Below are 26,524 nucleotides of genomic sequence, written 5' to 3' on the forward strand. Positions count from 1 at the left end.
GGGAGAAGAGAAGGACGGGGAAGAGAAGGAGGGAGAAGAGGAGGGAGAAGAGGAGGGGGAAGAAGAGAAGGGGAAGAGAAGGAGGGGGAAGAGGAGGAGGGGGGAAAAGGAGGAGGGAAAAGAGAAGGAGGGGGAAGAGGAGGAGGGAGAAGAGGAGGGAGAAGAGAAGGACGGGGAAGAGAAGGAGGGAGAAGAGGAGGAGGGAGGAGGAGAGGTGGGAAAGATACTAATGTTCCCACGAGTCCCAAAGGATGGACAAAAGACCCCAGAGGTCGGGGTCTGGGGCGTTGGTGCTCACACATGGAGTCAATGCAGACTGGACCCCTGTATGACAAGGAACTGAGCTGGACTTTCAGGGGCTGCCATCTCAGTGTAGTGAAACCTAGCCTCAAACTCAAGCCAGGCATCATGCCTCAAGACCTGAAATCCCAGCTCCGAGAAAGCAGAATCACAAAGATCAGGTCTTCAGCTCCAACCCCTGGAACCCACATGAGAGAAGGAAAGAACTGACACCCAAAAGTTATCCTCCTCTGACTTGTACACATGTGCTGTGGAACACACACACACACACACACATGCACACACGTGCACGCACACACGCATGCGCGCGCACACACACACTATTACAATAAATGCAATTAAAAGGCAAAACAAAACTTTTTTAAAATTCCTGTACAAAGGGGAAATGCTTTCTGGGGAAAAGAAGTCAGTGCACACCCAAGGCCTACTCTGGCTGTGGAATCCATGCTTCGATTACCTATGTGATCCTGGACTCCCACCCTCACTACAGAAATAAAAGTACAAATAGGTCCTGGGTTTGTGCATGCATGCAAGCTCCCAGGAGAGATAATTCCCGATTTTGACAACTCAAGAAGCACAGGGATAGCATTAAAAAAAATCCCTACCAACCTTAAATTAGTCTGGATAATTTTTGCTTCTGTCAAATATTACATAGAAGCCATAATCCACACACGGAAATGACTCATGGTGAAGTCGGAGGATGAGGAAACAGATCAGAACCTAAGCTGAGGGAAGAAACCAATTTGCATGAATTTACTTATTGTTTATGTGAACATTTCCATTTTAAACCACTGAAGGGACAGATAGGATCAAGCCAGGGAAGGTGGCTCATGTCTGTAAAGCTGAGGCAGGAGAATAGCTGTGAATTTGAAGCCAGCCTGAGCTACATAGCAAATTCAAGGCCCGTCTGGGCTGCACAGTGAGACACTGTCTCAAAAGAATGTTTGTTTGTTTGTTTGTTTGTTTTAAAGAATCCAAGCAATAAAGAAAAAAACAGGAAACCATAAAAGTCAGGCACGCAGATTTTCAATATCTCTTCAGAGTTTCAAGAAATGAAAACTATAGTGATTGGAATTTCAAAAGCACGTTTCCAGGGATTAAGAATAGACTCGTTATGGAAGTAGGAAATGCTGGCATCCTGAAGAATCCGACATAAACACGCAGGTAACATATATGGGAAACATGAGACCATGAAGCATTAAGAGACTGGAATAAGAAAAGTCCCAAACAGCGCCATTAATCACAGGGACTCTGACAGCAATGTCAACCTGGGGACCCAAAGAAAGTTCAGTGCCTTCCGGATGATTTGCCGTGATGGGCTTGAGGCAAGCAAGCCAGCGTCAGCACGGGCTCTCTGCTGAGCTGAGCTGCACAGCACACCAAGAACCAAGGCTGACCAGAGGCTCTCTTCAGCACTCTGCATCTTTACACTTACTCCATCCTCACGATGACCAAAGAGCTTGTTAATACGACTGTCCCCATTCTACAGATGGCTAAGCAGAGGGACTGAGACAAAGTCAGATCTAAGTGGCCCTCTGCAGGATGCAGGTTTATGCTCTGTCCATGTGACTGGCAGTCCAAAGGCTGACATTCAGAATAGGGGTGTAATGGTTAACCCCAATGGCAAACTTGATAGGAACTGGAATTACCCAGGAGACAGAACTTATTCGTGTCTGTTCCAGAAACGTTCAGCTGAGGAGGAGGAGGCCCACCCTGGACATGCTGGGGAGGGCACTGTTCTTTAATCTGGGGCCCCGGACTGAATACAAAGAGGAAGCTGGAGGATCATAAGCATGCATCTCTCTCTCTTCCTGCTCGTAGGCAAACGCATCCAGCTGCCTCACGCTCCTGCCCTCAGGGCTGGAGCTGCTGTTGCTGATTTGCACACCCCTCTGTGACAGGCTGTAGCCTCCAACCAGAAGCCAAATAAACCCTTTCTTACAGAGGTTGCTTTTGCAGATTGTCACAGCAACCAGAAAAGTGACTGACACACAAGGAAAGAAACTATTGAAGAGATTGCAGTTAGGAAAGGGCCTCGACCTGCTGCGCACACCTATAATGCTAGCACTCAGGAAGAGTGCCGGAGGACCAGGAGATGAAGGCTAGCCTGGGCTGTAACAAGACTCTATGGAAGGAAGGGCAGAAGAGAAGAGGAGAGGAAGAAATGGAAGGATGGAGGGAGAGGGGGAAGGGAGGAAGGAAGAAGTGCGGTGGTTTGAATAGATATGGCCCCCACAGACTCATGTGTTTGGGTGCTTAGCCCATAGGGAGTAGCACTATTGGGAGGTGTGGCCTTGTTGGAGGAAGTGTGTCTGTCACTATAGAGGCAGGCTTTGAGGTCTCAGATATGCTCAAACTACACCCAGTGTGAACCAGTTGTTTCTGCTGCCCGTGGATAAACACTAGAAGAATAAAACAAAACAAAACAGAAGATGCAGGTGCCAAGCCAGAGAGTGAGAAAAGGGAAATGAGAGGGTGAAGGTACAGTTGGTCCTTTGAAACCAGGCCTTTAACAATGATGAAAATCCAATGTATGTGGAACAAAATAAAGCTTTAAGAAAGAATACAGAAGGGCAGGAGAGGTGATTTCATGGTTAAGATCAAATACTGCTCTTGCAGAGGACCAGAGTTCAGTTCCCAGCACCCACATGACTGCTCACAACCTCCTCTAACCCAGCTCCAGGGGATCCAGTGCCCTCTTCTGGGCACTGCTCTCTCTCTCTCTCTCTCTCTCTCTCTCTCTCTCTCTCTCTCTCTCTCTCTCTCTCACACACACACACACACACACACTTAAAAATGAGTCTTTAGAAATGTTCTTTTTCTAAAAGAATAGAATACATTAGTAAACATGAAAACAGATTAAAGTGCAATGAAACTTTCAAAGCATGATTCTGAAATGTTAAAAGTAAAGAGATGATAAACTATACACACACACACACGACAAATAACCAAGGCAAAGTTATTTTTACAGTATAACTATTAAGTCAAGGTACAGTTTATTTGATCAAAAGAATATCGGTAGGGATTTAAAGAGTTATTACATCAAGAATATGGCAAGTCTCTAGGAAAATATAATAATCTTGAAATTGTATGTAGCTAATAATATTGCTTTACAAAAACAGAGTCAAAGTTGATGAAATTGTGAAGTAGAATCAACAAATTCATAACCACTTAGGGAGATTTTTAATGAATCACACACTGGTGTAGATAAATAAAAATAGGCCAAAAAAAATAAAGTTGTAGAAGATACTATAAGAAGATGATCATAACATGACCAAGTTAGAGAATGTATATGGATGGGTACACATGGAATTCTGCGCTTGATAATTAAAGGTACACATTGTTTCAAGCACAAGAAACAACAATGACCACACCCTAGCCAAAACACAAAGCAATTCTCAACTAAAATTAAATAATCAATATCAAGCAAGCCACAACCTCTCAGAACAGCACAACAAAACTGGGAATTGATTTTTTTAAAAAGCAGAAAAGGGGAAATGTCCTTGAAATGTTTAAAATTCTAAATAATTCATAAGAGAAGGAATCACAAGGAGATTATAAACCTTATGGTTATTGAACAGGAAATACAGCACAGCAGTGATGTACACCAGCCAATTACAATTTAATTCAGAAGTGCATTGCAGAATGGTTCAATATTAAAATAGCTATTAATACAATTTATTGCACCAATAGATCAAAAGAGAAGATCATGTTGATTTCTACAGAGAGACTAAAGACATATGTGTAGGGGGTGTCCTTGGTTATCTATAAAATTAGTAATATAAACTATTATTTTAAGTTTAAAAATATCAACCCACATAGACTAACTTACAATCCAATCTTGTCACTCTTGAGTGTTTACCCAAAGGCCTTTAATCAATGTAATCACAGACAGGCTTGCATATCCGTGGCATAGCTGAGCTCTTCATAATAGCCAGGAAGAGGAACCAGCCTGGATGCCCATCAACAGAGAATATGACATATGCACACAATGGAATTTTATGAAAATTTGGAAAACCCAAATCCTGACATTCACAGAAAACTGGATGGGACCTGGAAATCGTGTTAAGTGAAATAAGCCACACTTGATTGGTAAGACAAATGCTGCAAACTGTCTCTCTCTCTCTCTCTCTCTCTCTTTTTATTTTTTTCGAGACAAGGTTTCTCTGTAGCTTTGGAGCCTGTCCTGACACTAGCTCTTGTAGACCAGGCTGGCCTCGAACTCAGAGATCTGCCTGCCTCTGCCTCCCAAGTGCTGGGATTAAAGGCGTGCGCCGCCACCACCCAGCTGCAAATTGTCTCTTATATGCAGAACCTAGATGTAGAACCAGGTATCGACGGAGTGACTTCTATCCAAGACATAGAAAAGCCTCAGCCCCTCTTCCCGCCACTGCCACTGCATTCCTTCGCTTTCCTTTCTAAATATCTCGAGTTACACTAGCTTTGGCTTCTCTCCCCTCATGCCCTCCTGGAGCCATTAAATTAGACACTTCTTCCCACCACCCCACCAAGCCCACACTTGCTTAGAGCACACTGATGAATCCGTTGGTCAATTCTTGGTCCTCATCTTTTAAATATGTGTGTGTGTGTGTGTGTGTGTGTGTGTGTGTGCGCGCGTGCGCGCGCGCTCCCATGAACACACACCCAAAGGCAGTCCCACAAAGGCCACAAGAGGGTTCTGGATCCTCTGGAGCTGGAGTTACGGGACATTGTCAGCCACCCATGTGGGATGATGGGAACCAAACTCAGGTCCTCTGGAAGAGCAGCCAGTGCTCTCCACCCCTGAGCCACGTCTCCAGCCCATTGGCCTTCATCTTACTCTTCCCGCCACTAGCCTTGGACATAGGGAGCCATCACAATGAACTTCCTTCCCCGGGGTTCCAGGACTCGCCACTCTTCTGGTTTCTTCTTGCTTAGCAGGTCTCTTCTTACCTCTCTGCTTCAGTTCCTCCTCGCTGCTCCGGACGGCTTCATGTGGAAGCATTCTGGTTCTATTACCGACCTCTTCTGTCTACATTACGCCCTTGGCTGACCTTCATCAGTCCAGGGCTTTACCAACCATCTTCGAGCGAATGCTGCCTGAGCTTTCTGTCTCCAGCTTTAACTTCTCTCTGTAATCCCAGGTTCATCAAGCCACCCAGATCTATAGTTGGAGATAAACTGGACCCTCAAAGAGTAGACACGGTTGCCCAAACTTCTTGTCCAAAGCCCTCTCTTGGCTGTTCCCTTTGCTGGCCTCCCTATCACAAGTGTAGGCAATTCTATCCTTTGAGACTCTCAGACCCTAAACTCTCCATTCCTCAGTTTCTGTCAGGAAATGCCCACTCTGCCACCATGTTGGTATAGACCATCCTCTCCTATTGCGACAGCGCTCATGGCTCCTCATCACGGCAGCTGTTAACGAACGGACCCATCAGACTAAGTCTCAATAATAGTCCTTCTCCATTTAAATCCCTGAAGACGCTTTCCACGTCCCAGAGGGAAAGTCAAGTTCCTTCCTATTGTGGCTTAAATAAGCAGGTTCATGCTTTGAATGCTTGGTCCCTAAGGGGAGGAGATTTGGGGTCTCTGTGAGATGTTGAGGAAGTTGAGCTTAGCTAGAGATCATGGAAGGCAAGTCCTCTGGGACCCATCAGAGCTGGTAACTTCCCATCTCACTGATGACTTCCTTGTGGACCACCAGTAAGTTACATAGTGCGGGAAAATGGTAGTGGCTTTGTACAGTCATGTAGGATAAAGGAGAGGGGAGAAGGTATAATGAAGACCAAAGTGGGGCTGTGTTATCCTTTGGATAAAGTTTTAGTACATACCCCTGAAGTTTCTCATGTGTTAGAAGCTTGAACCCTAGTATGCCAAATGAGGGAAGCTCTGAAGAAGCTTTAAAAGGTGGGTTTAAGCTGGGTGGTGGTAATGCACACCTTTAATTCTAGGATTTGGAAGGCAGAGGCAGGTGGGGCTCTGAGTTCAAGGCCAGCTTGGTCTGCAGAGCTAGTTCCAGAACGGCTAAGGCTACACAGAGAGACTCTGTCTCAAAAAACAAAATAAATAATAATAATAATAATAATAATAATAATAATAATAATAATAAATGAGGTGTGTTTAGTAGAAAGTGGTTAGTCTGAGGAGCAAAGTCCTCAAAAGGGATTAACGTTCTCCTGCAACTTGTCTAAGTTCTTGTTCTCCTACTAAACTATGGTCCGCAGAGGCTGAGATGTCCCTGGGATTTGTTTTCTGATATGTGTGCCCTTTGTTGCCTAGGACAGCAACACACACATTGATTCTCAATAAATATCTGTTGAATACCCGGATAGATCAGAAAACTCAACATGTTAAGTCTATTTGGAGGCCTGTATGTTTGTAAATTCATCCTTCATTCATCTAAAAATAAAACACAACTCACCATAAATCTCTGTTGGATATTATATGAAACTGGAATGCATATTTCCAAAAGACTTTGAAAATCAAATGCGCCATCCCATAAAGAACAAGATAAAACTTGCCTCCAAGATTTTAAGAAAGTACTCTTAAGACACAATAGCAAAAACAGTGGATTTGGGGGTGGAGAGGGGGCTCAGAGGTTAAGAGCACTTCCTGCTCTTCCAGAGAACCAGTGTTTGGTCCCCAGTGCCTGCACTGAGTGGCTCAGAACAGCTGTAACTCCGGTCCAGGAGATACACTGCCCTCTTCTGTCTTCCGAAGGTACTACACACATGTGGTGCCCATATACATGCAGGCAAACTTTCACACATATAAAATTAAAATAAATTTTAATATAAAAATTCATTTTCCCTTTTCCATTTTCATGTATGTACTCTGTCTGTCTGTCTGTCTTTCTGTCTGTCTGTTTGTGTATTTGGAGGTGCACATGCCTGAGGATGGCGTCCAGAATCACCCTTCATCACTCTTCCATCTTATTCATCGAGGCAGTGACCCTTGTGAACCCCAGGTTTTGCACACTGGCCTTGCTAGCCAGCTTGCCCCAGGGATCCCCAGCCTCCACCTACTGGGACTGGAATTGCAGGCAGGCCTCCATGCCCACCTGGCATTTCCTGCGTTCTAGGGATCTGAACTCAGGTCCTCACAAGTGTGTGGCAAGTGCTTTAACCACTGAACCATCTCACTGACCCCAAAAGTTATGCTTTTAAAAAGCAATAATTATGGCCCTCTTTAACCTATCAAATTGACAAGGAATTTAGAAAAGCAAAGATTCCCTGGGCCGGTGCAATTACGAGAACAAATAGGCACACTCACGCACCGCTGGGTCTTTCTGGAAAGCAATCTGTCGGGAACTGTTACAAGTCTTAAAACCATGCCCACCCTTCGAGGAGGCGCCCTCCATCACCAGAAATCTATTCTGTAACGACACCAAGGTATACGGCAAAGAACGCTCACTTCAACGTTCTCTAAAATTGAAAAACAAAAATGAAAACCACCAAAATGTCCAACGGGGAACTGGGTATATAAATTATGATAAATTCATGCAAAGGAACGCGGTGCAGATGTCAAAAATGGAATAGAAACAGATCCATTACCAGAGAAAGGTGTTGGTGATATATAAAGTGATTAACCAGGTTATGTGCGGCAGGCATAAAGATTATTGCATTTTTATAAAATGAACGTGACTTATGCATTTATAAATATAAAGTGATGGAGAAGACCCTCTCTCCGTAACAATATATGAGAACACAGGCGCTGGGTACAAAGACTTTAATTGTCTCTCGGCGGGTGCCAAAGCCCATCCGCCAGTCTCACTAGAAGCAACCTTTTCACTCCTGTGAAGGTGGGGACAGGGTGCAGACCGGGGCTCCTACGAAGTGGGCTAGAGTGTTTTGGCAGACCCCTCCTGCTCCACACTCATCCAGAGCCCAGGGAGGAAGGGTCCTCCTAGAAAGCTGGGGTTGTCAAGGCTTGGAGCCCAACTAGCAGCCCACCTGCCCAAACGCCTGGACACTGAGACTTCATCAGCCTCTGGGGCAGAGGCCAGAGGTGTTGAGCTAAGCAGCTCTGGGCCATGGTATGGAATCTTAGCCACCATTCAGGTCCCTTTCTGCTGTTCCGTCCAGACATGAGTTGTCAGGCCCTTGACTTTGGGTAGGGAGTTATCTCCCTCGACAAACTAAGTGGTTATCCACCTCCAGACCCGTCTTCCCATAGACAGGAAATGCACAGAAATCTCATTCTAGTCTGATGGTGGTGGCACACCTGTAATGCCAGCACTTGGGAGGTGGAGGCAGGAGGATCACACAATTGAGACGAGCCTGAGCTGGATGACAAAATGCCTCCTCAAAAGCAAACAAAATTAGAGGCTGAGAGTTTGGCTCAGCAGGTCAAGTGCTGGCTACAAACATGGGAGGACTTGAGTGTGGTCCTCAACACCCATATTAAAAAAAAAAAAAAACAGGCAAAGTGGAGGTTCAAGTCCGTAGTCACATCAACGGGGAGGCAAAGACAGGAGGATCCTGGCGGACTCACTGATCAGCCTGTCTATCTGAATCAGGGTTCAGCCAGATGCCCTGTCTCAAAAGGTGAAAGCAATGGAAGACAACAAGTGTTGGTCTCTGGCCTTCACACACATGTGCACGCACCCACATGTGCACACGTGCACCCACACACAGGCACACACACACACAGAAACTACATTTTCTTTTATTGTTTTATTGTAGGTAGTCCTTGAGGTTGAATCCAGAGCCGCTGGCCCACTAGGCAAGAGATCTACCACTGAGCTTCACCCCACCCGTGTATATTAAGTGTTTGAATACCTGCCTACCCTGGTTCCGCATCCTTTTTGATTGGCAGCTGAACTGCCCCTGTGCTAACCACTCCCACCCTGGGCTGAGGATTCTACTAGAAATGTTCCAGCTTCTGAGTGCCTGAGCTGCCCATGCCCCTTCTCCCCACCTTGCCAGGAGCCCCCCTCCTCCTCCTCAGCTGTGGGAAACAGAGCCCGACTGACACCACCGCCAACCCCTCAGACCTTCCCCTCTGCAGGAAAATCCCTGACTCCCCTTCCTTTCTCAGATCCAGGGGCCTGACCCACTCCCAGCTGTGTTGTGGCATCTTAGACGTGTGGGAGCTCTGCCATGACTCAATTCCTGTGCAGGAGGAACCTGAACTGAGCCCCAGAGCCTGTCAGTTCCTTAACACCAGAACTGAACTAAAGAGGGGATCCAGAGCAGTTCCTGGACCGATAGCTCATCTTAACGGTTGACTCAACCACGTTAAAAAACACCTAACCAAAAAATAAAATAAAATAAAAAATAAATTTAAAAAAAGTACCTAGCCAATTAGCAAAGCCCATCTTTGAATTGTCTGCAATGGCATTTTCAGAGACAATAGATAATGAGGGTGCTGACCTAATCAATGGATAGTCTCATATTGGGTTTATAATATGATGGCATTATTGAGAGGTGATGAAAGGAGAAGATGGGACGCAGCTGTAACAAACAGGTCACTGGAGTGTGTGTGTGTGTGTGTGTGTGTGTGTGTGTGTGTGTGAGAGAGAGAGAGAGAGAGAGAGAGAGAGAGAGGGAGGGAGGGAGAAGGAGGGAGAGGGAGAGAGTGTGTGTGTGTGTGTACATATGTGTAGGGCCATCCATGTGTGTATGGAGGCCCGAAGCTGACCCTGGATATCTTACTTTATTGCCCATCATCTATTTTAGCTACTTTCCTGTTGCTATGATACAATGCCACGACCAAAACAACTTAGAGAAGAAAGGGTTTGTTTTGGCTTATGATTCCAGAGGGATAAAAATCCATCGTGGCGGGGCATCGTGGCTGAATCCACAGGCATGGCGGCAGAAGCAGGAAGCTGAGCAAACCAACTGGAAGTAGGTGAGGCTTTCTACTCTCAAATCCTGCCTCCCTGGTGGACTTCCTCCAATGAGGCCACATTCCCTTACCCTTCCCGAATGGCACCACCAACTGAGGACCAAGGGTTCAAACGCCCAACACTATAGAAGGCATTTCTCATTCAAACACACTACTTGTGTGTGTGTGTGTGTGTGTGTGTGTGTGTGTGTGTGTGTGCACATGTGCACATGCATATTTGGGGGCTCATGCGTGTGGTTATGTGTGTGGTGACCTAAAGTTAACATCCAGTGTCTTCCTCAATCACTCTTTCCCTTACCTTATATACTGATGCAATCTCTCACAGAACCCAGGGCTCACAGATGGGGGCCAGTCTAGTTATCCAGCTTACCCCATGAATCTTCTGTCTCTACCTCATGAGTGCTGGGATCACAGGTGGCCACTCTGTGAGTCTGGGTTTTATGTGGGTTCTGGAATCTAAATTCCAGTCCTCACATTTACAGAGGAGGTGTTCTATCCACTATGACATTTCCCGATCTCTCCACCTTAGTTTTTGAGCCAAGGTCTCTGGCTTAACCTAGAGACCACCAAGTCAGTTAGATGGGCTCCCCAGCAAGTCCCTTTGGTCTACCTGTTTCCCATCCCCTACCGACAGTGGGGTCATAGGTCAGCTTTTACCTGGATGCTAGGATTTGAACTCAAGTCCTTAGGCCTGAACAAGAACTTGACCCATTGAGCCATCTCCCAGGACTCCTGGAATATAGACTTAGGGGCTATATCTTGCCCTGACCCCTTCCTGTATTCTCCCTGCCCCACTTCCGCTCCATGAAGCATCCTCACTACTGGGATGGTGTTCTGTCTAACTCATTGGGTCAGGTGAGCATGGACTGCATCATGAGGCAAACATTCTCCCTCTCTGTCCATGTCAGGTGACTCATCACGGTGACACCACAGTCACTGACAGGTCCTTGGGGATGCTGACCTCAGCCAAGGAGGACTAAGGGAAAGAGAAACCCCAGCATGCCCAGGGTGAAGGTTGGGTTCCCTGGAAACTTTGAGATATAGCTCAAAGACCGCTAAGGGCCTTGGGGAGAGGGCTCCAGACTGGTGGCTGGTGGCTGGAAAGGTAGTCTCCATGGAGAGCATCTGCCTTCAAAGCCAGTCACTGCATGCAGGTGAGGCTATGACCCAAGGCCCAGGACAATTCTCCCTACGGATGCCATTGGGAACCTCACTAGCAGCTATTCCCAGCAGCCCCTGGTACCTAATGACCTAAGCAGAATATAAGATGGTCCCAAACACTGGATGGGCAGGGAATTCCGTAGGGAACCGTGAGAGGGCCACCTCTCTAGGAGGAGGACAGAGGTGGCTTCCTAGGCGAGGCCATGTAGGATGGGCTATGGAGGACTGCACTGGAAACCCAGTCACATCCCAGCATTTATTTGAAACAGAACATTAATTCTGACTGTCATTAGAGTCCATTTCAATTTTGTAATAACATAAAAAGTTAAGAGTCTAATTTATTCATACAAATCTTGTTAGCATCCAATTTCCACATAATATAACATATCTCTTAAAAAGCTGACAAAGCAGGAGGAATTAAAAACAGTTTTAGAAAAGATATTCAAGGGGTTCTCGCGCTGCCTTGGAGGCAAAGGTGAAGAGGGAGACAGCGGTCAGAGCAGTTTGAAGAAAGCTAGATGCTTGGAGACCAGAGGGGCGGACTAAAGCCTTATATACCCCAGACTGCCCCCCTCCCGCCGCCTCCACGTAGTCCCCATGCTGTTCCAGGTGCGTGTGCGCGCCAGGACGCCACCCATGCACACCTCAGGCAGGCCCCCAGCACTCCCCCCAGCAAGCGGATCCTGGGGAGCCTGTAACTCCTCTTAATTACACGGTTGCAGTGTTTGCATTAGATAGCCGTCGCCCTGTAATTTACCCATACACGGGTTTTAATTGTACATTAATCTTTCTTACACACCACTCCCATGCTAGATTCTGTACTGGCAGCAGTCCGGGTCACTTTGTTTATTCCTCAACCAAAAATAGCTGCTGAGTGTGATTGCCCACCGCCCCTCCCCCGCGGCTTGCTCTTCCAGGATTACCTGCGGACTGCTGGGGCAAGGAGAGAGACTCCTGTCACCTGCAAGCCACCTTTCGGCGGCGCCACATTTGACTGTTTCACAGCTGACATCAATTTTAGCAGAAAGGTCAGCAGCCACAATCTTCCCAACACCAGCCACAAGCTTTCGGGGGTGTCTTGTCATCCTTCCTCTGAACTCCCACAGGATGTGTGGGCCTGGGAGGGCTCACTTGGGGGTGGGGTGGCAAGCGCCCCCCAGTACCGTGCCGTGTGTCCCCCGTTGTGCTGCCCCCCCCCCGGCACCCCACCCCTCGTGAACCTAAGAAATCTAGCAGCACAGAGGTTCCAAGGTCACTCGGAGAACCAGGNGTGGCCGGTGTCCCCCCGTTTGCTGCCCCCCCCCCGGCACCCCACCCCTCGTGAACCTAAGAAATCTAGCAGCACAGAGGTTCCAAGGTCACTCGGAGAACCAGGAAGGAGAAGTATAAATTACAAAGCCCTGGACGGCTGCCAGGGCCCCAGGAAGCTACATTTAGCGTGTCATTCTCCCAGCGGCAGGATGAAGCCTTAACTCTCTTCCCAAGGAATTTGAATGGAATTTGTTACAGGGATGTTGTGATTGAAATATCACCAATTGGCTTTTCATGACAACTCAGCAATAGATTGCAATGGCAATGGGGAACATTCTCTCTCTCTCTCTCTCTCTTTCTCTCTCTCTCTCTCATGTGTGTGTGTGGGTATGTGTGTGTGTTAGCGTGCTTGTGTGTGTGTGCGTGCGTGCGTGTGGTGTGTAGAAAGAGGGGGGGATGCTGTTGTGTTCTCAGGCTCACCAAGGTGGCAATGAGAGCGTCCCATACAATATTTATGAAACCCAGATGAAGTCCTATGCCCACAATGAGCTGATACCATAACACAGATTTCAAAAAGACACCCTGACATTTGCCCAAGATCATATTTTCCCTGCCAGAGGCCCAGGAGGCTTTGAGCTGACGGAGGTCTGTATGTTCCCCGTCCTCCAGCAATCTTCATTTAAGCTAAGGGCAGTTAGCACTGGGGCCGGCAGACACTCTTGAAGGTATGTGTGGGATGAGGGAAGAAAGATTAAGTGTCCACGGCCACATATTTGTGGGAAATTTTAGCAGTGGCTTTTACCAGTAAAACACGGGTCTGTTCTGTTTTGTTTTGTTGACCAATTGAGATTTTTGGTAAGACAGGTCTCTCAACGTATCTTTGACTGGTCTGGAACTTGCATCTTTGACTGGTCTGGAACTTGCATCTTGGACTGGTCTGGAACTTGCAATGTAGACCAGGCTGGCCCAAACATTCACAGAGATCCACCTACCTGTCTCTGGAGTCAGATATTAAAAAAGGGCAGTTTTGATGATTTTTACTGTAAACACTTTTCTGGTGTGATGTGCAGAACTCCAGAGAGCCTCTGTGGTGAGGCTCGAACAGTTGCAAAGAGAGGGGTGCGACCATAATCCATCACAGGGAAGCCCAGGAAATAAAAATAAAAGCAAAACTGTATGTCCTTGGGGCCAAAGGTTTATTTCAGGTGCAGCCTCTGCTCTCTCAAGCGCGCTCTCGCTCCCTCTCCCTCCCTTTTCTTCATTAAAAAAAAAAAACAGTGTCTCACAAATTAGCTCAGGCTAGCATCAGATAGCAATCCTCCTGCTTCAGCATATCAAGTGCAAGGATTGCAGGCTTGTGCCAGCACACCTGGTAACCTTTGACTTCTTCCAGGGAACCTTTGGAGACAGGGAACTGTTTAAGAAGGGGACATTTCAGCCCCCTGAGAGGGGCTGCGCTGAGGGCCCTGAGCGTATGCGTGGTCATAGGTGGTTATGCGCAGGACCGTTTCCAAAGCCGTCCGTCAGAACCTCGGACTCCCCCTCCCCCGGAGTTTGTCATGTGTCTGGAGGTGGCTTTTGGAGACAAAGGCTCCCGGCACACACATACCAAGATCTGGAGTGGGAAGACATGAAATACTGAATGAAGTATGAGGCTCAAGTCCCCAGGTTGTTTACGAGTCCAAAGCAGGGTCGATTTAGGTGGTTTTTGATAAACACTTCATACTCTACATCCTAAGAGAGGCAGAATACTTGTCAAGCACACATCTTTATGAGCTGTCCGCCTATAAAACTCGCACGGAAGGTCCGTGCTTAATGCTGGTCTGGCAGTAAATTGGCGCGTCGAGCTGGTCGGCAGAATCAAATTAGCATCGACCCGTAAAAATGTTACTGAATGATTCCTCAAATCTGCCAAGTCTTCAAATCAATTTTGCAAAAAACGTCACGCTTTTTTTTTAAACATTGATAAACCTTTCATATTAGTTATCACAGAAGACCATAAACCTCCCTAATCTGCCATCGTACCAGAGGGGAAAAAAAGGTGTTGTTTTCGCAAACCACTTTTAGCTCTTCCATCTTCACACACCCGCCTACACATCACACAAACAATGTGTGTGTCACGGAGTCATTTGTTGTCCTATTTTAAAGTGACTTGTATTTGGTTCACACAGACCATGTGTCCTGTGATCCCAAACCTTGGAGATAAGCAGTCTCAAGTTGGCTTCTTCCAGAAAGCCGTCTAGAATCCTCTACTGAATCTAATGCATTTGCGTCTCTTGGGCACCCAGTGTCTTTGCCCTGTGAACTTCTCTCATTGCTGATACTGGGGAGGCAGGGGTTGCTCACACTGATTCATTAGGGAGGTGTGGGCTCTCTATCTTGAGGGTCAGTCCAGTTGCCCCATCTAGAATCTTTTACCCACTTTGTCAAACCTTAGACACCCCATCACTCTGTGCTTGTCACACCCCAGTTGAATATGGGTCCACTCCCTACCCAAAGGATAACAAGAGCATGAAAAACAGCTCATTCATTCCAAGGACTCTGACCCAGGGTTCTCATTGCCCAACCACATAGCTTTCCAAAGACTTCTGTTTGATTGGAAGGAAATGGACCAGACCTGGCCAAAGGCAGAAGGTATTGTTATGGTCAAGCGATGGCAGGATCCGTGGAGATGGTTTTATTAGTTCTGCTTCCACTCGGATGGAAAACAGGACAGCTACGGAAAGCTAGCATTAAAAGCCAAGGAGTCTATGACACACGAAAGAAACACTGCTTTTGATGGAGCAGGGGGACTTCCAGACACCTGCAAAGGGATCCAACAGCAGGGACACCCATGGAGGATGGAGAGGAAGGCACCTAAGGAATGGAACCTAACACATGCTAGACACGTGCTCTACCACTGAGTCCCTCACTGCTAGATTCTAGGCAAGGGAAATTACCTCCTGCCTCTACCACTGGGCTTTTCTTTCAAGATAGGATCTTGCCCAAGCTGGCGTTGAACTCACTCTGTAGCCCAAGTAGGACATGAACTTGTGATCCTCCTGCCTCAGCTTCTGGAATGGCTGGGATTACAGAACCATGCACCAGGCTCAGCTAAGGAATGATGCTCTTTAACGGCCGGTGCTTATAGCCCTGGGTAAGCATGTCTGCTGCTCCCTCATAGCTGCGTGTCTGATGTTCCACCATAGCTGCATGTCTGCTGTTCCCTCATAGCTGCATGCCTGCTGCTCCACCATAGCTGCATGTCTCCTACGCCACCATAGCTGCATGTCTGCTGCTCCACCATAGCTGTATGTCTGCTGCTCCATCATAGCTGACTTTGGAGAGGCAAGGCCACTAGAGGGAACAGATTCCCAGTACAGAATGGCCTTTAGGGACAGAGAACCCAACTTCTAGAGCCCTTCCTAGGGCAGCTCAGTATACTGACAAAGCCCTGTCGGGTCACGTAGGTAGAAGGAGCTAAGAGGACCAATGAGCTGCTCTCCATCACGTGGGCTTTCAGTCATTGGGCTTTCACAGTGCCTTGCTTTGTACTGGGATAGTCTTGGACAGTGAGACAGCAGTGAACATGATTTCCACAGGGCAGACTCAAAGTTCATAGTGACAGTTGCGGTTCCCACCCTCACACAGAAGCGCCAGATTACTCCATCTCCCACCTTCTAGAAGAGCAGATTCAAACTTCCCCCGGAAAGGAACTATACACACCTTAGAGACATTTCAGAATCCTATCATCTGGGGGTGGAAGTGAATTTTAAGATATTGAAGAATGTTTTCAGGTTCAAAATATCCTGGGCAGAAAAGAAACTCTATTAGTCATCTGAGAAATCAAATTAAAAGCACAGTGTGGTAGCTCTACATAGTCACAGGATGGCTAAAATGACAAAAGCCAACCACACAGAGTTGGAAAGAATGTGGAATGACCAGAACCCTTACACATAACTGTTGAGGAGACCAAGGCGGTGCAATCCCACCCCCACCCCAACACACACACATGCACACATCCATATACGCACACAGGATCTCGATAGGAAGCTTGGGCTGGTCTTGAGTTCATGATCCTCTGGCCTTAGCTTCCCACATATGGGAATTACAGGTGTACACCTCCATGCATAAATCTGTTTGCAGCTCCCATAAAAGTTGCGTCACCCTAACCTAGAGACTCTAAGTTCTTGCTTCTCAGAAATGTTCACATGAACCCAAGAAACACATGCAGAAACATGCGCAACATGGTTTGTCATGGTCAAAAACATTGGAGCAAATGTCAACCCACAGAAGGATGGGTAAATAGGTTAGAGTGTGTGCAAACAAGGGAAGGGTATCAGTCAGCTCCTTGTTGCCTTAGTGAAACAGATGAGGCAACAGCTTTGTAAAAAGAAAAAGGGGGTTTAGCTCATGGGCCTAGAGTTTCCAGTACATGATTAGGAGGTCCCAAATGCTTTGGGGTTCTGATGAGAGTGCCAAATGACAACGATGGGGCACCTCACGAAGTCAAGAAGCAACAAGAAAAAGAGAAAGACCATTGTATGATTCCACAATCCCCTTTCGGGCACACCCTGAAGGATGACCTAAAGAGCTCCCAAAATACCGCACCTCTTAATGGTTTGCAATACTTCCCAATTAGTACCACCTTAGGGACAAAGCCTTCCAAACAGGGGCTTCTGGTGGACACGCATGCAAACCGCAAGGGAGCCCTGGAGAATAATCAGAACAGAAAACCTACAGTGACACACAGGGCAGATGCATCCCTCAAACACGATGCTGACCCAGTGACACGGGCACGTAGGCTGTGATGCCGTATCGCTCATGTTCAAGAGCAAGGAAAACAAATCTATGGCATTAGTTACATGAAGGGATGGGGGATGGTCGGAACAGGAAAAGGGATCTCTGGGGTGTGTGTGTTAGCCGTATTTTGATGCCTGCTCTGGTGCTGGAAAACACGGGCCTGAGCGGCTCTCAGACAGTCGCTACATGGCTCACACACACCCCACTCACTTTTGTGTATGCTTTGCTGTAAGTGGAATAAAAGCTTTTCAAGTGCACTTGTGAAGCATATCACTATATTAGACTATATCATCAGGAAACCGTTTTCAGAGGATTTGGGCATGGAGAGAGCTGGGCAGTTGAGAGTGCTGGCTGCTCGTGCAGAAGACCCAGATTCAGTTCCGAGCACCCACACAGGCAGCTCACGACTGCTTGCAACAGCAGCTCCAAGGAATCCCATGCCCTTTTAGTTTCCTTGGGCATCTGCACACACATTAGGGACACTTAACACACACGCACACAACACACACACAACACACACACACAAATCCTTTCAAAGACTTGAGGTGGCCTTGGCAGAGGAGCTGCTTGCCCCACCCCAAAGCGTTCTCACTTTGTCAGTTTAGATCCCTGACCAACTGTTAGGCTAAGAGACCAAAGGAAAGACAGTAACAACAGCAGCTGTAGACTCACCTCGAGGAGGTGCGGAGGGGGGCGGGAGGCGGGGGCTCTCATTATTCCCACTTTATAGATGAAGAAACCAAGTCCCAAGCCCACACAATGACTAAGGGGCAAAGCTAAGTCGAACCAATTTGACTCTGTGCACCAGCTTCAGTTACAACCTGGAGGTGGCTCCCTGGGGCGGAGTGAGGGGTGTATGTGGTCGCCATGGTTGTCTGTTGACATTTTAATTAATGGAAAAGGGGACGGAGACGAGCTAAATCACAGGCAGAGTGCGCTTTCACGGGACGAACGGTCGTGAAATTAGATTTGCTGATGAAGCCAAACCTCACGAGACCCCAAATCTCAGCAGAAAACAGCGAGTCGGACCCAAGCAGGGGAAACTCAATTTACTACGCACACCAAGGCAGTAATCCACACAAAATGACTTTCCAGAGATGAAGACATGTGAGTGGCTGCCATGAAGGATGGCGGAGGTGGCACTGACCACGGACAGCCGGCAGCCCCTGCTGAAAGGACTTATGGACATGGGAAGGCCATGGCGACTGTTGCTAGGGAACGGGACCCACATTGGACTCAGATATTTGTTGGAGGCAAGGTAGGGAGGTATCCTTATTATGAGGGAGAGAGCCACCTAGGAGTGGGCAGGTGTTCCCAGAGAAACCAAGAACATTGGCCTCAGCAAGCCTGAGGCCAGGCATGTGCCCCATTGCCTTAACAATATAGTAGTCCACCTGGATCTCATGTTGACCTCAACCAGAGTAGCCAGTGCTCTGAACACTGACTCAAACAGTGGTATAGACAGACTTCACCACAAGCTGGATTTCACCAGTGTAAAACAGGCGATGTACCATAATGGAAGCTCAACCCGGGTAGACAGAGCACCTGCCAAGAGTACTGGCTCAGCCCGTGTGAAAGACTACCTGCCTCACCTGCTGGTTTCCAACAGTGTAGACAGACGCCGGCCCTGCACACTGGGTTTAACCACCTGAGCCCTGAAGACAAAGGCTGCTAACAAGTCAGGCTGGGGTCTGAAGGGACGCCTGGGCCTGGGCAGAGCCTAGTCACCAAGAAAGCTGTCTGAGCTCTCTGAGCTGTGTTCAAAGACCCCGGAGAGTGGGGCAGACACAGACTAAATGGTGGGTTCCAGTGCTAACTTCCAAGACTCAACCAGCGTACGCCTCCCACATGTACCACACGCCAGCTCCACAGGACAGACAGACTGCACTAAACCCTAATTCAAGGAGCGTCGAGAGACTGCCCGCATTAGGCACTGGCTCAGCTGGTGTAGACATACTGTGCCACACGAAGACTCCACCAGTATAGACAGACTGAAAGTTTAGGTCCCCAGGCCTGCCAGTCAGCAGAGCCGTGCGTGCCTCCTCCAGACCAAACTCTTCATGGTTGACACAGCGGGAAAGAACAACATTCGTACAAGCTCTCTGGCCCTGTGGCTTGAATAGGTTAGCCCAGGTTCCCCCAAGGCTAGGTATGGGGACCTTGGAGGCTGAGATGCCCCCTTCAGACACTGCCTCCTTCCCTTACCCCACCCTGCCCACCAACAAGGCTGGAGGAAAGTCTCAGTGCTCACAAGATTGGGCAGATGAATCTTGTCCAGACAGATGAGTCAGCCCCCCCGAAAAGAGATGGTTTCCAAGATGGGTATGACTTGTCTGTTAAGCATGAGTCAGCCTGAGCCTAGAGTATAGAATTCTGGCAGAGGGGCATCGCTGTATTGCCTCTCCATGGATGGGCATGCCCAGTGGCCCACCGATAGCTACCAATCATAGCAGAAGAGGGCCGGGCCAGCCTGAACAGAAAGCCTTGAGCAAGTGGCAGACAGCTCTCCGCGGGAGAGCATGGGGAGAACAGCCTAGCCTCAGGCAAAGAGCCTCAGATAGGCCCAGGGTCACAAAGCACAAAACCCGTACCACCTAGAACTTCTTCCCCGCCTTCGCTCTCATCCCCAAGGCTGGCCCAGCTGGGAAGCAGCTGGCTCTGGCCCAGACACAGTGAGGACAAGGTGACAGCGACCTGGGCTGTTGCCTGCAGCTCGGCAGCCACTCAGCTCAGGGCCTGCAGCCAGCAGCATGGGCACACACCAGGAAGTCGGGTGACTCACAGGCCTGCTTTCCCCCACCCCAGCTCTGGAAGAGGAAGGAGCCTGGGGGACAGGGACGCACTCTGTCTGGAAGCCAGGGCCCTGAGCCACAGACAGCCTGGGAAGATGTAGACTTCAGAGGGAGTAGGGGAGCTCTCAACTCTGGGCAGTACTCCTCAAAGGCACGGAAGCAGGTACAGTTCATTAGGAGGGAGGGAACGGAGGGACGCGCGAAGGAGTTCTTTCTGAGCAGATGCCAGCCAACTGCCAGGGTAGATGCACTACATGGCAAGTGAAGAAACTATTGGGGGGGGGACCAGGAAGCTAAGTAAATACAGCACAACAGGAGTAGCAGGCAACCAGCTACAGAGGAAGGTGGGCAGCAGAGCCCTGCATGGGGCCAGCTCATGAGCAGGTGGCTAAGCCTTGCTCCACTCCCCTGGGGGAAGGCGGGTCCTGGGTGAGGCTAGTTCAAAGAGGTGTCCACTGTGTTCATTAGCTTTGCTTTGGTTTGGTTTTTGGAGCCATCTGGGAAGAGGGAGCCTTAATTAAAAGAATGCCTCCATCAGACTGGCCCGCGGGCTTGTTTTTTAAGGGCATTCTCTTGATTAATGACTGATGAGGGGCTGGAGAGATGACTCAGTGGTTAAGAGCACTGCCTGCTCTTCCAGAGGACCTGGGTTCAAGTCTCAGCAACTTGATATAGATGGTGGCTCACAACCATCTATCATGGGAACAGATGCCCTCTTCTGTCATGCTGGCGTACATGCAGATAGAGCACTCATATGCATAAATAAATATGTAAGGTTGATGTGGAAGAGTCCAGCTCACTGTGAGTGGGGCCACCCTGTGCAGATGGTCCTCAGAGATATAAGAGAAGTAGCTGACCTTGAGCCAAGAGGGCGAGTCAGTAAGTAGGGGTCTTTGCTTCAGTTCCTGCCTGCAGATTCCTGCTTGAGTTCCTGTCCCGACTTCTCCCCATAATGGATTGTGCAATGAAGGTATAAGACAAACCCTGTCCTCTCCACGTGACTTGGTCCTTTCTCACAGCAGCAGACAAGTTCGGTGCAGCGGAGATGGGCTGGGGAGTACTACAGAGACCTGGCTGCACGGCCAGCCATCGGACCACCAGTCCTGGAACCGACAGGAGCTCAGGACCCCAGGAGGACCTCTATCTCAGGGAACCACGAGTTCTCACCAGTGTCCCACAAGCCTCATCTCAACTACTTCACCATGTCCCCTCCCAAACCAGTTCCTTTGGAAGTGCGGCTCTGTATTTCTACTGTCTCTGCAGTTCCCTTCTCATGGGTCTCCCTACCCCACAGCAGCTAGCTGAATAAGCACCTGGTCTCGAATGCAGCTGCCTCTAGCCCTCTCTTGCATCTGTCAGCAGCACACAAACGTGGTCCATTCCTTCCTGAGGCCACCCTTCCCCCCCCACTCACCTGGTACGTACCAGCCACTCCTTTAGATATTAGCAGAGAATCATCTCAGTTCTCCCACCCCAGGCCCTAAGTCTAAGCCACCATGAACTCAGGACCTCTGGAAAAGCAGCCAGTGCTCTTAACTTCTGAGCCATCTCTCCAGGCCCCACCCTCAGTCTAAGTCAGCTCGCTAGCTTGCTTGTAGGGCTCCTAACAACCTAACTATTCTTGTTGGGGTCACAACCCAGCACTTGCTTGGCACACATGGGTCCAAACAACCTGAGCATCCCCTCCATACCTTTCTCAAGCCTAGACCGCCATGGCATTGGTTATTTCTAATAATGCCTTTGCCTAGCATATAATGGTGCAATGGATGGATGAGTGACAGCCGTCTCTGTCCCACAAGGGCAGGGACTGCACCGCCTTTACTCACCTTGGATCCAGGGTCTGACATAGTGACAGACATCAAATACATACTCAATAAACACTCACTGATGGCAGAAAGAAGGAGAGTGACGGGAGGGCTGTCCCTGGGAGTGTGACACGGGAGTCATTCGACTCCAAGTTTCAACGCTGACAATCGTAGTTTAGTCCAAATAAATGTCACTCACCAAAGCCAGCTGGGTTTGACAGGGAAAGGATACCATACCCTCACAGTCACCAGACGTCCCCCCACCAAAGCATCAGTGCCCCAGAGGTAGGGTCTTCCAGGTGGGAAATGAGGATGCAAATCCCAGCCTGCCAGCCTGGGGAGGCAGCTACACCTGACATCCCCAGCCCTAGATTTGGGTACTCTGAGAACAGGACCAGGGTTGCCACCGGCTGTTGGCCCTCGGGGACACAGCTTTCCCGGCTTCTTCCGGAGGGCATTAACTACTCCTCTGATTTCCTAACCACCCACAGTCAAGTCCCGGCGAGCCTGCCTGCAACAGCAGATGACAAATGACAGGTAGTTTTCCAGAGGGTAGAAGTCACAGTTTCTTTACACTAGCGATGTGTCAGTCACATCCTCTGCCACAGTGATTTACTGACAGGAGGGTCACTTATCCTTCAGCCAATAAGAAGTGAGCCCACGGCTCCCTATGCTCTGCACCTGAGCTCAGGAAGCTGTCCCCAGGACACCGGAGCCAGTGAGTCTTCTCTCTTTGGGAGCCGCTTTTTCTGGGGAGAAAAGGACTCAGCTGTTCTGAAGTCAGACAAATCTAGCGAGGGACTCCAAGGACAAAGCACCCAGGAGCCTCTGGTCACTAGAGGGTCACACGAAGGCTGCCCACCTCCAGCAAGTGTCCTGCTGCTGACACCGATGCCACATATGCACGCACACACGCACGCAGCGTCTTTACTCACCTAGTTTATTTTTGGCTGTCCCTCTGCAGTGCCGTCTTGACCTCCCCAGGCCAGCATTATATAAACCTCCTTTTAGAAGACTCATTACCTTCTGATTAACACAGGGGCTGGGCAGTTGTCTACCGACCGTAATTTGTTCCGTTGCAGCTGTTGTACATGGACAGATCAGAGTGGTGGGGACCTGGGTGTGCTAAAACGGGGGGTCAGACTCCAGGTCGGTGTAGGCAAGAGGAGGGCAAGTGAGCAGGTGACCATACCTTCTCCATCTGTCCCCCTCAGCACTCCAGGGGCCCCAGCAGCTTTCTCCGATCCCACACACCAGCCAAGCAGTCACCCCAGCTCTGAGCACCAACCTCTCCTCCATCAGCAGAGCCACAAAAAGCAGCGGCTGGCACGAACTCAGAGCAAAGTGCAGGGATGCAGCCAGCACCGTATTTCCAATCAGAGAAATCCGACTTTCCCGGTTGTAAATGAATGAAGGATAAATTCTGAGATGAGCCTGCCAACCACACTTGCCCAACAACAATGGCGGGGGGAGGGTGGGGGGTAGTTAACTGAACTTTCCCAGGCTTATTAGCTTACATAAACAGAGATTTGAATAAATGTTTAAAAAATCAAATTCCCTTGATACGCTGTAATCAGTAAATGTTCATTACGGAAACACAGCAAATATGCATAAAATTTCCCAAGTGATATTCCAGCTACAAGATGGAAAAGGCATCTCCAACAGCAGGCTGAGTTACGCAGTGTCCTCCGTCGAACAAGCCAGCTCTCCTTTCCCGGCTGGAGCCAGAGAAAAATAGATTTCATTTTGCCCACTCAGGGAATTTATAAATGAGTACACCCCCCTCCCCGGCTGATTGATGTTTCTCTATAAATAATTAATCCTTGACCTTGCTTTGAGACAGCCTTGACTTTTTAAATTTGGGGTCTTAAAAAAAAACAAGAAAAGCAAAAAAAATCAATACCCCAGGAACATAATTCACTCCCACAAAGTTGGATTCCGGGTAAATGAATAAATAAGTTGGCCATTCATGTGTCCCATGGTGACTCTACCAAATGATGGGACGGGGTCAGGCTTTGAGGTTTTCTGTGTTCAAACGCTACTGGATTATTGATCACCCCCATTTTGACTCAGTCTTTTCAGGGCTGAATAACAAGGAACATGTTTCCACTCTCAAGAGGCCCTGGACCGTGTCTGCCTGCAGGTGGTGGGGTGGTGGGGTGGTTTGATTAAAAGAAAACGTCCTGTATGGCATAATGGTCCGCACTGGTAATCCCCGCACTCATCAGGTTGAAGCCATGAGTTCCAAACCAGCTTGGGCTAGACAGTGAGACCCTGCCAAAAAAAAAAAAAAAGAAAAGAAAAAAGAAAAAGAAAAGAGAGGGACTTCTATGTGAACCACCGTCCCCCCTCATTGACTTTACAACAGTGCTTCAGGGTCAGGAGACACTGTGGTGATGGGAAATTTGTTAAAAAAGAGTGCTGCGTGTCAAAGATTGCACTAGGGCGGAACTTAAGACAAGGCCCCCTCTCCACCAGTAAAAGGTCAGTGTGAACCTTCAAAAAAGTGACTTGGTGGAGGAAGTTCAGGCCTGTGATTGAGAAGGGAGGTAGGGGAAAGAGTCAGTCTGCCTTTACCATTTACTCCTACCACCTGGAGCTATGTCCTTGCCCACCAACCGAGTCTCCCACTTGGCCTGCAGCCTGGCTACTTCCATAGAAACAGAGAGCCCCAGAAGCCTATTCCCCTTAGAGCCAATCACGCTTAGGGTCCTGGTGGGGGGCGGCTCAGAGACACTACACGGGTGATGCCGGAGTCGCTGAAATGGCTACCGGACAGTGTTCCAAGATTGGACCTGTATGCCTGTAGCCCAGGACTCAGTCCCCCGACTGTTCCAGTTCCAAAAGAGGGCCGCAGGGCACGGAGACAAAATGTACAAGTAAAGTTAGGGTTTGGAGTCCTGCGCGGGAAATAGAGAGAGGTCACTGCATGCCCAAGCGCCACCTCTGGCCCTGCCCAAACCCGGGAACGCACCTTTGCCTGGTCAGGCCGGCCTTCCGCGAAGCCAGAGCTGCATTTGGCAAAGCAGCCCTACTCCGCAGCTGGAGTTGCTGCCACCGCTAGACTGGGCTCAGTCCCTCCACAAAGAGGATCGTCTCACCGCCTGCTACCCCCATCCGCCGGAGGCTCCAACTCCCGCACTCCGGGACACACGCATGCACACACCTCCCTGCGATCACTGACGCACGCACATTCGCCCGAAGCACAAAACAGGCCGGGGCCCTAGAGAGTTGCGAGGAGGAGATGCGCAATGAAGTGCTCAGATACCTAACGCCTCCCGGTGGGAAGCCAAGGTCGCCAACAACTTCCCCTTTCGCCTTGCCAGCCCCAACTGATCCCTAAGTCCCAGCTCCAAGCGCACGTCAAAGCCTCGGCGCCCTGGATGCCCCAGCCCGACCCTGGGGCGCTCGCCGCTCAGAACCCAAAGCTGCCTCCAAGCACCCAGCATCCAAGTCTAGGAGCAGAAATGAAGGGTCCTCAGGGAGAGCCCTAAGAGAAAGGCAGTTCCCAGGCGCGGAGAAATCCAAGGATCGAAAGTCTAATTAAAGTTCCCGCTCATGGGGGCTGGTCCCCAAAGTACCGCCAGACCCAAGCACCGCACGCCCCACTAGCACCTGCGGCTTGAGATTCCGATCCGTGTCGAGCGTCGAGATTTGCGCTCAGGTCGGTCCCGGGTTCATTCAAGGGTTCCCGAGGGCATCCCTTAGGGTAAGCAGCGGCATAAGGAAAAAACAGGAAGATGTGGGGTTCAGGCACTTACCTGGCGCGGCCGGTGCTTTCCAGGCCACGGGTTTCTCCTGTCCGGCGAGGTTTTTGACGGCGGGAGAATTCTCCTCGCGGCGCTTGGGAAGCAAGGAGGATCTCCGCCCGGGCCGGGCTGCGTCTCTTTCTTCTTGTAGTCCTAGGTGCCGGGAGTGGGCGATTGGCGTAGAGTCGGCGGCCGGAGCGCGCGGGAGAGGTTGCGGCGGCGTGCTCCTATTGGGTCCCCCGCACTGGTTGCGTCCCCTGTCTCTGCCACCCCCCGGTCCTGTCTCCTCCTCACGGTGCCACCGTAGACCCGGTTCCAGAGCCAGCACCGGGAAGGCTCCCAGCGAAGTGCGAGCGAAGCCTCCGGCGAGGCTGGAAATAGCGCCGCGCCCGCCCGGCGCCCCGCCCCCAGTTCGGGCCCCGCCCCACGGTGGAAAGCGGCTACCGCGGTGGCGGGGCAAAGAAGGGGGAAATCTCTTCCCGGATCTCTCAATCCTCCCGGGAGCTCACGGGCGCCACACCCACGCTCGCTCTGCGGCTCCCGAGGCCTCAGTGGCCGCGCGCTCCGAAGGAGATGCCGCTGGGCGCGGTCGGGCGGCTGCGGGGGGTGGGGTGGTATTGGAGCGGGCAGCGCCGGGCTCGGGGATCCCCATTGCTGGACTCTAGTCTGCCGCTTGGCTCCACTCCGCAGCTTCTTAGCTGCCACTGCCCCGGTGGTGGCACTGAGTAACCCCACGCTGACCTGGGGGAAAAAAGAAAAGGCGCTAGCAGACAGGGTCGTGTGCTCTAGACACAACGGTGCGGGGGTGCAGGGCTTGAAATGGGTTTGATGCACGGAAGGTTTAAGTAGGTTCCCA

The 26,524-nt window shown here is 49.6% G+C and overlaps 1 protein-coding gene across 1 annotated transcript in view; it reads right to left on the reverse strand.

The window, feature by feature from the left end:
* Chst8 (carbohydrate sulfotransferase 8) overlaps positions 1–25,981 on the reverse strand; it is a 153,772-nt gene extending 127,791 nt beyond the window's left edge. Inside the window, exon 1 of the mRNA XM_050119242.1 lies at positions 25,681–25,981. The gene's annotated coding sequence lies outside the window, so the exon portion shown is untranslated. The remainder of the gene's footprint in view (positions 1–25,680) is intronic.
* Between the last annotated feature and the right edge of the window lie 543 nt (positions 25,982–26,524).

This window comes from Alexandromys fortis, unplaced genomic scaffold, assembly GCF_014885135.2.
Source record: "Alexandromys fortis isolate MF-2015 unplaced genomic scaffold, M_Fortis_MF-2015_v1.1 scaffold_140, whole genome shotgun sequence".
Lineage (NCBI taxonomy): Eukaryota > Metazoa > Chordata > Mammalia > Rodentia > Cricetidae > Alexandromys > Alexandromys fortis.